Source organism: Chiloscyllium plagiosum, unplaced genomic scaffold (assembly GCF_037043375.1).
Source record: "Chiloscyllium plagiosum isolate Xiang-an unplaced genomic scaffold, Cpla_swu_hap1 HiC_scaffold_3, whole genome shotgun sequence".
Classification (NCBI taxonomy): Eukaryota; Metazoa; Chordata; class Chondrichthyes; order Orectolobiformes; family Hemiscylliidae; genus Chiloscyllium; species Chiloscyllium plagiosum.
Genome location: NW_028270141.1, coordinates 121,695,234 through 121,707,857, shown reverse-complemented (window position 1 = coordinate 121,707,857; position 12,624 = coordinate 121,695,234).

The following is a 12,624-nucleotide window of genomic DNA, read 5'->3' as shown; positions in this document are numbered from 1 at the left end:
GCTATGCTTGTCTCTTTGTTGGCTATGTAGAATAGTTGATCTTCCGTAATTACACCGGCACCACTCCCCACCTCTTCATCCCCTACATTGATGACTGCGTTGGCGCCACCTCGCGCTCTCGCGAGGAGGTTGAGCAATTCATCAACTTCACCAACACGTTCCACCCTGACCTTAAATTTACCTGGACCATCTCTGACACCTCCCTCCCCTTCCTGGACCTCTCCTTCTCCATTAGTGACGACCAACTTGACACTGACATTTTTTACAAACCCGCCGACTCCCACAGCTACCTGGATTACACCTCTTCCCACCCTACCTCCTGCAAAAATGCCATCCCATATTCCCAATTCCTTCGCCTCTGCCGTATCTGCTCCCAGGAGGACCAGTTCCACCACAGAACACACCAGATGGCCTCCTTCTTTAGAGACCACAATTTCCCTTCCCACGTGGTTAAAGATGCCCTCCAACGCATCTCGTCCACATTCCGCACCTCCGCCCTCAGACCCCACCCCTCCAACCGTAACAAGGACAGAACGCCCCTGGTGCTCATCTTCCACCCTACCAACCTTCGCATAAACCAAATCATCTGCTGACATTTCCGCCACCTCCAAACAGACCCTACCACCAGGGATATATTTCCCTCCCTACCCCTTTCCGCCTTCCGCAAAGACTGTTCCCTCCATGACTACCTGGTCAGGTCCACGCCCCCCTACAACCCACCCTCCCATCTTGGCACCTTCCCCTGCCACCGCAGGAACTGTAAAACCTGCGCCCACATCTCCTCCCTCACCTCTATCCAAGGCCCTAAAGGAGCCTTCCACATCCATCAAAGTTTTACCTGCACATCCACTAATATCATTTATTGTATCCGTTGCTCTCGATGCGGTCTCCTCTACATTGGGGAGACTGGGTGCCTTCTAGCAGAGCGCTTTAGGGAACATCTCCGGGACACCCCACCAATCAACCACATAGCCCCGTGGCCCAACATTTCAACTCCCCCTCCCACTCTGCCAAGGACACGGAGGTCCTGGGCCTCCTTCACTGCCGCTCCCTCACCACCAGACGCCTGGAGGAAGAACACCTCATTTTCCGCCTCGGAACACTTCAACCCCAGGACATCAATGTGGACTTCAACAGTTTCCTCATTTCCCCTTCTCCCACCTCACCCTAGTTCTAAACTTCCAGCTCAGCGCTGTCCCCATGACTTGCCCGTATTTGTCCTACCTGCCTATCTCCTTTTCCACCTATCCACTCCACCCTCTCCTCCCTGACCTATCACCTTCATCCCCTCCCCCACTCACCCATTGTACTCTATGCTACTCTCTCCCCACCCCCACCCTCCTCTAGCTTATCTCTCCATGCTTCAGGCACTCTGCCTTTATTCTTGATGAAAGGCTTTTGCCCGAAACGTCGATTTCGCTGCTCCTTGGATGCTGCCTGAACTGCTGTGCTCTTCCTGCACCACTAATCTAAAAACAGTTAATGTCTGTCTAACCTCTTCTTTTTCCTAATACATTGCAATCCAGACAACACCCTAGTAAATCTCTTTTGCAACCTGTCCAAAGCCTCTACCTTCTTCCTATCGTGTAGTGACCAGAATGGCACACAAAGCTCCAAATGTGACCTAACTGAAATTTTATATAAACTGCAACATGACTTGCCAACTTTTTTCTAACTCAGTGCTCCTAACAATGAAGGAAAGCATACCACATGCCTTCTTTACCACCTTATCCACTTGTATTGCCACTTTCAGGGGGTTATCGGCTTGCACCCTAAGATCCGTCTGTATATCAACACTCCTAAGAGTCCTGCCATTTAATGTATACTTTCCTCTTGCATTTGACTTCTCAAAATGCATCACTTTGCGCTTGTCCAAATTAAAATCCATCTGTCATTTCTCTGCCCAGCTTTCCAAATGATCTATAATCTAATGTATCCTTTGACAACTTTCCTCACTATCTACAACTCGACCAATGTTTGTGTCATCTGCAAACTTACTAATCAGACTACATACATTTTCATCCAAATCATTTACATGTATTACAAGCAACAGAGATTCCAGCCCTGATCCCTGCAGAACACCAACGATCACAGACTTCCAGTCAGAACCATACCCCCCCCAATGCCCCCACAATTATCCTCTGTCTTCTATCATACAGTGCAAAAAGAGGCCATTTCGCCCATTGAGTTCACATCACCCTTCCAAAGGGCATGCCACCCCATACCCTACCCCTGTAACCCTGCATTTCCCATGGCTAACCACCTAGCCTGCACATCCTTGGACACTACAGGGTAATTTAGCAAGGGCCAATCCACCTCAATTGCACATCTTGGGACTGTGAGAAGAAATGAGAGTACCCAGAGGAAACCCACGCAGAACGTGCAAACCCCAAGCAGACCATCGCCTAAGGCTGGAATCAAACCCAGGTGTATACCAAGCCAACTTTGTATCTAGTTTATCAATTCGATGTGAATCTCAATTGTTTTAATCTTCTGGACCAGCCTACCATGAGGATTGTCAAATGCATTTGTAGATGCTTTCGTCCATGTGGACGACATCAACTGCCTTACGCTCACTAATCACCTTCGTCACTTCCTCAAAAATCTCAATTGAATTTGGGAGATGTTTTTGAGAGAAGTCCTTCCCTGCATAAAGTCACACTGACGATCTCTAATTAGTTCATTTGTTTTTCCAAATACGAATAAATCTTGTCCTTAAGAATCTTCTCCATTAATTTCTCTACCTCTGATGTAATACTCACCAGCCTTTAATCTCCTGAATTATCCCTGCTGCCTGCTTAAACAAAGGAAAAACATTGGCTAATCTCCAGTCTTCTGGAAGCTTGCCTGTGGTTAAAAAGGAGCAGCTGTTACAGCCAGAAACTTTTCCTGTCCTCCATCTAGGATTACCCAGAATTACTATGGAAAAGGATATGGAAGATATAAACTGTAGGGAAATAGATGGTGACACCTTGCAAAATGTCCATATTACAGAGGAGGAAGTGCTGGATGTCTTGTAACACATAAAGGTGGATAAATCCCCAGGACCTGATCAGGCGTAGCCGAGAACTCTGTGGGAAGCTAGAGAAGTGATTGCTGGGCCGCTTGCTGAGATAGTTGTATCATCGATAGTCACAGGTGAGGTGCCGGAAGACTGGAGGTTAGCTAACGTGGTGCCACTGTTTAAGAAGGATGGTAAGGACAAGCCAGGGAACTATCGACCAGTGAGCCTGACCTCGGTGGTGGGCACGTTTTTGGAGGGAACCCTGAGGGATAGGATGTACATGTATTTGGAAAAATAAGGACTTATTAGGGATAGTTGGCATGACTTTGTGCGTGGGAAATCATGTCTCACAAACTTGATTGAGTTTTTTGAAAAATTAACAAAGAAGATTGATGATGGCAGAGCAGTAGATGTGATCTATATGGACTTCAGTAAAGTGTTCGACAAGGTTCCCCATGGGAGACTGGTTAGCAAGGTTAGATCTCACGGAATACAGGGAGAACTAGTCATTTGGATACAGAACTGGCTCAAAGGTAGAAGACAGAGGGTGGTGGTGGAGAGTTGTTTTTCAGACAGGAGGCCTGTGACCAGTGGAGTGCCACAAGGATCGGTGCTGGGTCCTCTATTTTTTGTCATTTACATAAATGATTTGAATGCGAGCATAAGAGGTACAGTTAGAAGTTTGCAGATGACACCAAAATTGGAAGTGTAGTGGACAGCGAAGAAGGTTACCTCAGATTACAACAGGACCTTGACCAGATGGGCTGAGAAATGGCAGATGGAGTTTAATTCAGATAAATGTGAGGTGCTGCATTTTGGGAAAGCAAATCTTAGCAGGACTTATACACTTAATGGTAAGGTCCTAGGGAGTGTTGCTGAACAAAGAGATCTTGGAGTGCTGGTTAATAGCTCCTTGAAAGTGGAGTCGCAGGTAGATAGGACAGTGAAGAAGGCATTTGGTATGCTTTCTTTTATTGGTCAGAGTATTGAGTACAGGAGTTGGGAGGTCATGTTGCGGCTGTGCAGGACATTGGTTAGGCCACTTTTGAAATATTGTGTGCAATTCTAGTCTCTTTCAAATCGGAAAGATGTTGTGAAAACTGAAAGGGTTCAGAAAAGATTTACAAGGATGTTGCCAGGGTTGGAGGATTTGAGCTATAGGGAGCGGCTGAACAGGCTGGGATTGTTTTCCCTGGAGTGTCGGAGGCTGAAGGGTGACCTTACAGAGGATTACAAAATTATGAGGCGCATGGATAGGATAAATAGACAAGGTCTTTTCCCTGGGGTCGGGGAGTCCAGAACTAGAGGGCATAGGTTTAGGGTGAGAGGGGAAAGATATAAAAGAGACCTAATGGGCAACTTTTTCACACAGAGGGTGGTACGTATATGGAATGAGCTGCCAGAGGAAGTGGTGGAGGCTAGTACAATTGCAACATTTAAATGGCATTTGGATCGGTACATGAATAGGGAGAGTTTGGAGGGATATGGGCCGGGTGATGGCAGGTGGGACTAGATTGGGTTGGGATAGCTGGTCGGCATGGACGGGTTGGACTGAAGCATCTGTTTCCATGCTGTACATCTCTATGACTCTATAAAAATCTGTCTACGCCCCAGCAATCTCCTCCATTGTGGGTCTTGTTTACCTTAATATTTTTCAAGAAGTGCTTCACATATAGTGAACTAGTTTAAATTACATTTATGGTTATAAAAGCAACAAAACCAATATTGTATCCAACACTATGATGAATGATTACAATCTAAATAAATGTTTAGACAGGAGAATTGGGAAAAATCAACTACTTGCAGAGTCTGTGAAAGGAGTGATATCAATTTAAAAGTAATGTTAATGGTTAGAGAGATTGGGAAAAATATTTTAATAAAGGGATTGGAAGTCAATGCTTTGTACAGGAAGCGATTGAAGAGAACATTAGACACAGGAGCAGAAATAACCATCCGGCTTTTCAGCCTAATCTGCCATTCACAAGACCTGAAATGATCTGGACAATCTAATACATCTTTTAAGGAAAAATTGGATAAATGATTGAAAGAGAGGAAGATGCAGAGATATTGGAGAGGTCATAAATTGCATAATTGATTTTGAATTCCTTCAGATAAGAGCTATAAGACGTAAAGGGCCGAATGTCCTACTATCGTGCTGCAAATATCAATGGTTCAGTTTAAGATATCTTGTCATGGTTGAATGTGAGTTTGCCAGGATGTGAAAAGTACCATGACCATGGGTCAGACCTTGAAGTACCTTGGACAAATTTCATGTGCAATTCTAAAATGTATTTATTGTAAAGTGGATTGATGTAACCGAAAATGGCTGCAGATGTAAATTGTGTAAGTAGCTGCCTGGAGAGAGAGAGCGCGCCACAGAATGCCACATCTAAGGCTGTGAAGGGAATTTCAAACAATGGCCCTTCATTTGGGAGGGGAGGGAATGAGGCAAGTTGAAACAGACTGGACTGTGATCTGTTGTGACCACAAAGATAACGAGGGCTGACATGCTTGATGGCAAGGTCACCTCTGCAGATTATGTCTCAAACTGCAGGCACATTTTGTGTGTTTTCAGTCTGGAGGATACACAGGACAGTGGTTAAAAAGCTTCAACTCCACTATTATGGACTGATAGCATAGAAAGCCCAGGCTTGGTTTGAGCATTAGCATGCTGTGGAAGTCACAGAGGAACAGTCACTCCTGTGTTGCAGGTAGAAGAGAACTCACTCTCACCCTGAGTGATACAAGGTAGTAAAAAGGAAACTGGACAAAAGATTCTCTTTCACCCCTAAAATTGGAACTCAATCACAGTCAAAAGGAATCAGAACTACTGAATCTCAACCACTCAAGCATCATAAAACTGACTGTTCAACAACTCACACCAATGGTACTGGTAACTTCCAACATTCAACTATCCCCTCTTCATAAAAACAATTCAGAGACTGATCTGTATTTTCTGTTATCTTTTGGACTCACCTCTTATTTATAATGTGTGCTATGTTGGTGTCTTCTTATGTTTATTAATGAATAAACACTCTTTTTGTGAATTGGATTCCTTTTAAAACACAAGCTTATTTGAATCTAGCAGACAACTATTCTGAAGGAAAAGGATCCTTTTCACATTGAGGGTGGGAGGTTAAAGAAAGTGAGCCAGTTCATCCGTCATCATTGGGAGATTAATAGTTTTGGGCTATCCTGTGTGAAATGATAGTGAATTGGAGAATCTAGCCCAGAGTCTAGTTGTAACATAAGAACAGACTGCCCCTTTTAAAAGTCACCTTCATCTGAAACAGCAGCGACTCAGCATAAATGTTAACCAAGCAATCTCTGATGGGGGACTTAGAGCCATGTTGTTATGGATCTGAGGTGAGAATGCTATCACTAAACTGACATCTTTTTACCTAATGGACGAAGATTGTCATAAGTTCCACTTCTCATAAGTGGATCTGCAGGAGCATCCAAACCTGTAGCTTTCTGAATGATTAGAGATTAAAATAGAGTGGAAAATGAGGCTTATTATAAACCACATAATGGACAAACTAACAAAAGTAAGATCAATGGGATTGAAGGAGAAGTGGCAATATAAAAACATAAGAACAACAAGTAGTGATCAACGGTCGCTTTTTAAACTGGAGAGAAGTATGCAGTGGTATCCCCCTTGGTTGATTTAAGGATCACTGCCCTTCTTGATAAATAGTAATGATCCAAAGCTGGCCATACAGGTCAATATTTGAAAGTTTGCAAATGGCATGAAACTCAGAAATGCATAAATATTGAGAAGGGTACAAACAGACTTCAGTAAGAGGTAGATAGACTGATGAAATGGGCTGATGTCTTCAATTCAGCACACAATCTTTGAGAAAGGAGTTCAAGGCCTTGGAACTGGGATTGGTGGGAGAGGTCAGTTACAGGGAGAGGCTGTAGATGATGGGTTTGATGTTCTCTGTGCAAAAAAGATTTGGAGATTTGATTGAGATGTTAAAATCATGAATTATTTTGAACCGTGAGAGAACATGTTTGCACAGACAGGGTCAGTCACAAGTGAACGCATATAAAGTGATTGGCAAAAGAATTGAAAATGATGGACAAACCTTTTGAATGCAGTGAACTGTATTGATCAGAAACAGTGCTGTCGAAAGGGGAATGGAAGCTGATTCAATCGCAGTGTTCAAAACAACCACAGAGTGCCATCCAAGTTCAGTGGGTTATAGAGAGGGCAAGTGGAATGTTGGCCATTACTTCAAAGGGAATAGAGAATAAAAATAGAGAGATTTGTGGAAACTATACAAGGCATTAGTTAAACCACAGCTGGAATACTGTGAACTATCTTGGTCTCCTAATCTAAGGAAAGAAATACAGGCCTTTGATGGCAGTCCAGGTTGATATATGGAATGGAGGGATTGCATTAGGAGGAGAGGTTGAACGTTTTGGGCCTGTACTCATTAAAATTTAGAAGAATGAGAAATTACCTTCCTAAAACATACAAGAGTTGGAGGAGTCTTGACAGGGTAGATGCAGAAATGTTGTTTCCCTTTTGAGAGTCGAGAACCAAATGGCATAATCTCAGAGGGAACGATCACACATTTAAGATAGAGATTAGGTGGAACTTTTCTCAGCAGAGAGTGAATTTGTGGAATTCTTTATCAAGGAGTCTGTTGAGGCTGGGTCATTAAGTACTGTATATTCAAGGCTGAGACAGATTTTAATCAGTACAGGGAAAAGCCAGGAATGAGGAGTTGAAGATGATCAGATCAGCCACGGTCTCATTGGTGAACTTGACGGGCTGAATGACTGCTATTTTCTATGGTCTTATTGTAACTGCACATATATTGCCCACTCCAGGAATGATTGCAGCCTTTTCCATTTCCATTGCACATTGGCATTACAAATGAGAAGAAAAGGTAATGCAGGCTGCACTCAGCATCGCACCCACCAACCCCACCCAGGACATTCATGTTTCCTGCCTTGAACTTTCAGTTCTGACATTCCATACATTCCCATCCCACCACCAATTATTCACCCTCTGCATACCAGCGTTTTGCCTGCAACTCCTACAATAGATTTGCTTCCCTTTCTGGCACAGTAGTATCACCTGATAACCCCTCCTTGACTCTCAGTGAGCAGATCCCCAGGAATGACCATGGCCCTGACTGACTTGGATGGATAGCTCCAGCCTGTGTTACTGGAATCCTGACTGACATTCCTGAAGCTCCCAAACTGACTCACCAGAAATCTCTGGATTGGTTGCACTGCAGTAATACTGAAGCCCTGAGCCTGCCCACCCCAAGTGTTGACTGAGCATGTCTAAACCCCCTTGACTGAGATTGGACAGTGCCCAGAACTCCCTGTGACAGGTCACTCTAAATGATGACATCCCCCTTAACTTGACCAAGACCTACTTTCCTTTGACCTTGAGACATGGTAATTTGGCTGACACACATGCAGTAGGTTTGCCGCATTAGCTGCTGGCGCACGGTGTCAGTGTAACATTGATGTAGTAGCAACATGTCCGTCCACTTGACTGATCACTCCTGACTATCGCCTGGCTTTGTGCCAGTGTTTGACAGCAGAAGAATTATGTTCTGAACAAAGCAGCAAAGCACAAACAAAAGGCAATGCGAGGCAAAAGGCAATGCGAGGTAAGCTTCCAAGTGGTTGCAGAACGAGTAAGCCCAATGAAACCAAGTGAGAAGCCCTGAGATGTACCTTGTTCTGATGCATGAGATGGGCGCATTGCAATGTAAGGTATCAGTATGCTCCAAAGTGCAGTATAGAATTCTTCATTACAATACTGATCGCGTTGGAGATGTGCCATAATGAGGCTGCTGCATGTTCAATGCCAGCCTCCATGAGGAAGGATGCAACTGGGTTTTTGGGAACTGCTGTACAAGGTGGAAGCGTGGAGGTGCCAGTAGTGAGTGGAAGGACCTGCTCTGATGTCCATGCTGGGAACTGTCACAGTCTAGTTTCACTCCACCATTTGGAAGAATAAGACATTGCAAATTAATGAGGTGAGATCAGGTACTAATGAAACTATTCAAACCGTTATGGAAATTCCCACTTAATTTTCAAATGGAGAGAATCTCATTTTATCAATCTCACTACATTTTCACAAATGATTTACCATTGCCCCTTGTTCAGGCAGTGGGAAAATTAAGCCAAAGATATCATTCTTAAATATATCCAACGAATATTCTCTTAAAGCAAGAATATTTTAGAACAGCACTCAATTGCTCTGATTTCACTGGTTTACATTTGTGGATATGTGAGTTAAAAGCTTGAGAGAAAAATAGCCTGTTACAACTAGCACTATTATAGATGTAAAAATATTTTTTGCATAATTCATTGTTGTGAATGTCTCTTCCATTAGAAACTCTTTCCAGCTGATGCTAAAATGAATCCAAAGTCATAAATGTGAAACAGCACCATAGCAACTAGAGAGCTGTAAACTGCAGGGAGCTTGAGACTGCAGGGAGCTTGAAACTCCAATGGGATTTTTGGAATAAAAACTCAATTGTTAAGTAATGGAACTTTGCCTAGAGGCATAACATGGGAAATTCAAATCAAAATTTGTATGAACAGCTGATGCAAATCTCACATTTCAGGTGGAATTCAGATCCTCAGTGCTCACTGGTTCAGGGCAGCTGCCAACTTAAAACTTCTTAGAACAAGTTCTCAAGACCCAGTGGGTTCCTGTGAAAGTACAGGCAGATCTATTAGTCAGATAAAGCAAAATTGTATAAATCTTCACACCTTTCTTTTCAAGCAAAAGTAACATGGCTTCACTCAGGTCCTAACAGTAGGAACAGTGACCAGTCCATTATTGTTGTCAGCACCTGATCAGAATTTGAGATGCTTTAGCTTCTTGGCCTTTCAAGTGGAGGGCGGAACTTGTAAATATCTAGGAATTGACAGTACAATGCCAAATAGTGGGAGGGGTAGTGGGATAAAGAGAATATTTTTACCTCACAACTGATTTCTTTTAAAGTGTTCATTCCATGATAAATGGGCACACTACGATTCTGACCTCATGTGCAGGACAGAAAATATTCACAGGGTATGGTCTGAACTGAACAACTCTAAGGGAGTGGAATATGGTCACAAGGGTGTTTTTGTAAAGGAGGTCATTGTAGAGGAAATAAATAGTCTAATATAGGAATGACTGGTATTCAGTGTGAGATAGTATTGAAGATAAACCCTAGGAATCTCGAAGTTATGTGGCAAGAGGCTGGGAAAATCTTCAAGGTCAACACTGAGACAAACTGTTCAGAGAGTGCCGTTTACAGTTCCACTTGATTAGAATGAGGCACACAAAACTCCCCCATCTTTACTTTTTATCTCACCTTTGATTAAAATTCCCTGCTAAGAATCAGCTTTGAGTCACATCAAGCATCTACATCTTAGCCTTACAATGACAATAATGTATGGTAACAGGGAAAGTACTGCAGAGAGTGTCAGAGAGCTCAGGAATAATAGAAGGAAATTTGACTGATAGCATAGAATGAGGAGAAAGTGAGGACTGCACTTGCTGTGGATCAGAGCTTAGAAATGTGTTGCTGGAAAAGCGTAGCAGGTCAGGGAGCATCAAAGGAGAAGGAGAATCGACGTTTTGGGCATAAGCCCTTCTTCAGGATTCCTGGCCTGCTGTGCTTTTCCAGCAACACATTTCTAAGCTCTGATAGCATAGAATGGCAAGTTTTCTTTGTTAGGTGCAGAGATAGCACTGTGTGCTATTAGGGGCCAGATTTTCACTTGTCATTTCATATCAGAGGTTTGCAGGCCCCCGTCTTGGGCCAATAGGCACTGTACTGGATTACTGCCACAGCCCAACCTCGAGCCACTTTTACAGACGTTACCTTGGAATCAGAATAGTTACTTACCTTCAAGCAGTAGCCAAACACAGACCATTATGGAGAGTGCCACACTGACTGGTATTGCCAAACCATGGTGGTCTCACAGCAAACTGCAGCGAGGATTCATGAATAATCCCATGTGGGCTCCCACACTTGTTACAGCCACTGGGAGACAGCTTCAATTCTGGTCATGCCAGGGAAGAATTACCCTGGTTTCTTCATGATTAGAACCAGACAGTTGTGGCTCTTTTAAAAAACTCTTCTTTGGAGGGGTGGTGGACTTCCACCTCAGTCAGTGTAACTTATGAGTCTGTGTTGAAGGACTTCCCAGTGGCAGACTAACTTCAGAACCCTAGAAGGAGTTATGATGGTGAGCTCTGTCCTTGGATGTGACACACTTTGTAAAGGTTGAAGTTGATGGGTCACGAACAAGTCGTGTGGAGTCATGTTGTGGGACTGAGACCCAGGAATGGAAATCTATCCTAGCAAAAGAAACCTTACTTTACTGAGCCTACTCTGCTACTTCTGGTCAGTTCCTCTGCAATAGATAAGAGTACATAATCTAAGCGCTAAATCAAAGACTGAAAGAGAGTACTGCTTTATTAGAGATACTGCAATTTGGTTGAGTTACTGATGGAAGCCGAGTCTACTTACACACGTGGATGTAGAAATACCTATGGCACTGCTCAAAACAAAGTTCTCCACTCTCCTGACTGATACTTTACCTTCAACTATCATAATTGAAAAGACACTATCAGATGATAACTCACTGCTTGGGGAATATAGTCATGTACAAACCGGCTGTGCTTGTCTATATAATTTGGCACTTCCAAAAATAATTTGAGTGTGAATGGCTATGAGCTTCTCAGGATGAGCAAAGTGCTATTTAGGCATATTGTCTTGTGTATAATTAGTAATACTGACAACTTCAAAATCAAACAGACTAGCTTTCAATAATCACTTATTTCTTGCAGAGATCAACAATCTCTGCATCACAGGTAAATTAGAAAATATAACTTTTAATATAAAAACATGTGAACTGGCAAAGACTCCAAATATAGCCTTCAAAAATAAGTTTACTTTAGAGTTGGATGAAAGGAGGAATCACTAAAAGCCACAGACGAGGAACCCTGCTGCTTTCTTTATGCTTACGCTGGGTAAATATTTGTGGTTTATTTCAACATAGGTTTGTTGGCTTTCTACTACCCACAAAGTAAAAAAGGTTTGGTTTCTCAGTCTTTGCACTATGTATTTGTAGAAATAGACTCCCTACCTCAGCTCTGAAATCGATCAGCCTGATAACTTGTCACCATGCCATTACATTTGTCTTATTTATGGTCCTTACAAATGGAAGCCTATTACAATTCACAAATGTGAGCTTATCCAATGCGTCAGATAACTTGATACAAGATATCATAACAGCCTATATACTGACTGACCAGTCAGGATATAAAAATCTGCATCAAATCACAAAGAATGATTCAATTTGAATTTCCAAAATACTATTTAAAGTGCACAATGAATAATGAATGATCAGATCATGATCTCTTTTGTCACCGATTTATAAATTCATACATGCTGTTTTCAGCGATAAAAGTTCAGTGTAATTTTCTTCAGTAAAATGCTTTCTTAATGCCTGACAAAGTTGACTGTTTGACATTTTAAACTGAACTTCAGTCTTTCATATGGTCTGCTTGAAATTGAAAAGAAGTTCTGAAACAATTGCACTCTCACACACGCAATGGAACAGTAAAGTATATGTATATG